Genomic DNA, 3,683 nt, shown 5'->3' with positions numbered 1-3,683 from the left:
AAAAACAAATTTAAGATATTAATAGAAATACTTGCGCCATCTACAATAATTTTTATAAAATGTTTTTTCGAAAATAATTCCAAGGCAAAAAATGTTATAATTTTGAGACGCTGCTGCCATCTTTTACCTAATATGACTATCGTTTTCTTTTAATAAGGCGCGAATTTCAAAAATTGATTTTCTTAAACATTTGTAGAAACGATATTGATTGTCAAGAAGTCAAATTTTAAATTTTCAGACAGAATGGCGAATGCGTGGAAATAATTTTTTTTTAGTATTAAAATTCTTAATAGAGACTTGGCACTCCGTAACTTTGGCCATGGCCGCCATTGTGGTATTATTTTTCTTCCCACGATAAAAACTATTTAAAAAAAACCGTGACGTGGACCTTAAAGGGCCACACCGGCGTTTGAAAAAATTCGGCCCGAATTTACCACGTGGTAGCAGAAACGACCAATCATATTCTGGAAACAAGCGCGTGAAACTGGTTAAATTCATATGCCGGTGTGTCCCTTTATGTTTGACGTCCATGAGATCTGGCCAACTTTAAATCAATTATATTAAATTGATAATTACGCGGTTAAATCTATTCACTGAAACGAGTCTACGTGGCGCAACGGCGCTAGCTTCTTCGAGGTTGCGCCTATGATCTAGCGTCTGCTACAGACAAATTAAAAAGTCATAAGAACGTTTTTTCTTAAATAAACTTATCCAAATATAATCAAACGATGCAAAGATTATATTAAAATGCAAGTATCATTATTTATAAAGTCTTTACGAATAACGATGAGGAAAAACTATTAGTGTCTACTTTAGCCGCTACCTATCTAGGTTTCAATGGCGAACCAAAGGGGGCGTGGCGATAGTTTTCGACCGCGATCTGAATTAAGCTATTTTAACGAGTGAAACGGAAATAAAATTTCAAGATTTCAATCAATTCAGTGAGTTTTCCATACTGCTAAACCCGAGTCATACTTTTCGTCAAGGTGCCAATTAGGCCTAGAATGAAAAGTAGTGACATTTCGACCATCGTTCCAGGTGAATAAGGTCAAATGAAACTCAGAATTTCGAAATAAAATTCCGTTTTTGACTACGTTGTATGGCATTATTCATCTACACTTTGTATTCGAAAACACATTATCTCGAAATAAAGCGTAATGCCTATCGCCCAAGCCGAGCGGAACCATAAATTTCCGAGAATGGTTTTCCAAAAGAAAGTATTCTAGCACCCTTGAAGGGTTTTTGGTCGCCCCGTTTCGCCGGTGGCTAATTTTAAATCGCAGATTTCACGCTTCCGATTTTCCGAAAAGAGAAAAAAGACCTTTTCCAATTAAAAGTTAAAAGCCGTACCGATCGAGACTTTATTGCGTCGACCTCGGACATTAATAGCTAACCGTTTGTGGGGGCGTTGAATGTCTGACAATGTTGTTTTTTGGATTCGTGTCGGAAAATAGCCCATCTGGGCCATTGGCGGAGCTAAATTTGAAACACCTACTTACTGGAAGGCATTGACCAATTGGAGGGGAAAATAATCTTATTTGGCAAAGGTATAAAAGACCAAAAGCGGAAATAATTCTACCGGTAATTGTACTTTGGATATACGTTCTGTCGGACGGGATTTCAAAATGGTAAGTTGGAGATTTACTTTTACAAACGAGACGTTGGTACTTGTATATTTCCACCAACAGGCGCTAAAATCGGAACAATGGGGAGGACTACCAATATCTTAAAAATCAGTTTAGAGCTAAAGAGCAAGCACAGATTTAGTTTTAAATTGAACTTCTGTTTTCCCCTTTAGATATTCAGAAAGAGCACCAAGGTGCTCATCATAATAAGCTTGGCGTGTCTTTCCTTATCCAATGCCGCTGAAGATAAACCAAATAAGAACGATCCGCACAACCAGAAAGCGCACGCGAAGGAGCAAGAAGAAAAGCATTTACGGAGAGATCATCCCGACAGATCACCGCACAATCAACAGCACCATAACGGACCTTCGGCGCTCGATCTTCACGGCCAGCATTACGGTCCACAACGTCCTGGAGGGTACCCTGATTTGCATTTAGGGCCCCTGCAAGGTTTTCGAGGACCGGTTCCTTACCCTTATCCACCGGGATACCAGAACCGCAGGCAAGACATTCTCGGCGGTTTAAATCTTAGTGGTCTGACGGAATTACTAGCTGGTTACTTGGCACAAATACAACAGCAACAAGAACAGGCTGCGGCAGAAAAAGCAGCCGAGGAAGAACAACAAAGACAGGCGGGCAGTCATAATCAGCAAGGACAGGAACCAGGTCCATATTATCAACATGATCAACAAGGCCAACAGGGACAAGGACAACAAGGGCATGGATTACAAGCGCAACAAGGGCACGGATTACAAGCGCAACAGGGGCAACAAGGGCACGGATTACAAGCGCAACAGGGGCAACAAGGGCATGGTTTACAAGGACCACAGGGACACGGACTGCAAGGACAACAGGGACATGGACTGCAAGGACAACAGGGACACGGACAGCAAGGGCATGGTGTGCAAGGACAACGAATCCATCAAGACCACGGCTTACAGGGACCTCTTGGTCAGCAAGGTTATAATAGTCACCAAGGAGGCGTTCAGCCGTACCTTGGGAATCGTCAACAGGGTTTTGACCTTCAATCAGAACAAAATTCGGCCGGACGTCACAATCAACAAGGACACGGCGCGCAAAATCAACATTTGGGTCGAGGACAATATAATCAACAAGGTTTCGGAGGAGGACAAGATCCTGGGTTTCAACAGAACTACGGCGCAATACCCAGTTTTGGAGGCATTCCCCCAGAAGCATTAGGAGCTATACCATACGGGGGTCAGCCAGGTTACGGATACCCTTTTGGTTATCCTTCCCAATTAGAAGAAGAGGCTCTACTTAGGGAGCAAAGACGAAGAGGTCAAGGGCCTGTTCGCGATCCTCAAGGTGGGCACGGACTCTACGGGCCCTATGGTGATGATTATAATTTAAGAAGGCAAAGTAACCCCGCCGTTGGACCACGAGACTTTAACACCCCAAGGCCGCAAGATCCTCAGAGGAGTTATGACCCCCAAAGAGCTATCTCTAGAAGAAACCACGCGCCCGAAAACAACTCAATAGCCAAACCTAGGGTGACGGTAGAAGTCGGTAAAGTGTAGAACCAAAAAAGGAACTCACCGAAATCGAGGCGACCATACATAAATCGAGTCATTCCATTTTAGACTTTTCGTATTTAACTTTTGTATTTGTGTATACGTTGATTAATACAATATTGCGATGGCCTTCCTATTTGTGTTTTCAATAGCACTTGGTTGTCCCGCAGTTTTACCTAGAACCGCGCTTCTTCATGCCAAATTCTAAAAACAGTGGCTTTAGAATATTATTGTAAACAATCGTTCCATAGAAAAATAAGGATTTCAATAAAATAACGATACTGTGTGTGTATATATATGTTTCGTATTTCATTGTTCAGTACAGTATATGCTGGTATAAAAATAAAGATAGTCTTACTTACATTTGTATTTCTTACTCCTAAGCTAAAAACGTGAAAAACGTAACCATGCGTGAGAAATCCACCTTTTAATTTTCTTCACGCGTCAGTAAGAACAACGGAGATATTTCGGTTCTCGAATTACTTCCAAAAGAAAATATTAAACTGAACAAGATAGCCAGGTTGAT

This window comes from Leiobunum rupestre, chromosome 5 (genome assembly GCF_980474605.1).
Source record: "Leiobunum rupestre chromosome 5, qqLeiRupe1.1.hap1, whole genome shotgun sequence".
NCBI lineage: Eukaryota > Metazoa > Arthropoda > Arachnida > Opiliones > Sclerosomatidae > Leiobunum > Leiobunum rupestre.
The sequence above is the reverse complement of the archived record's forward strand: the minus strand, read 5'-3'. Positions refer to the sequence as shown.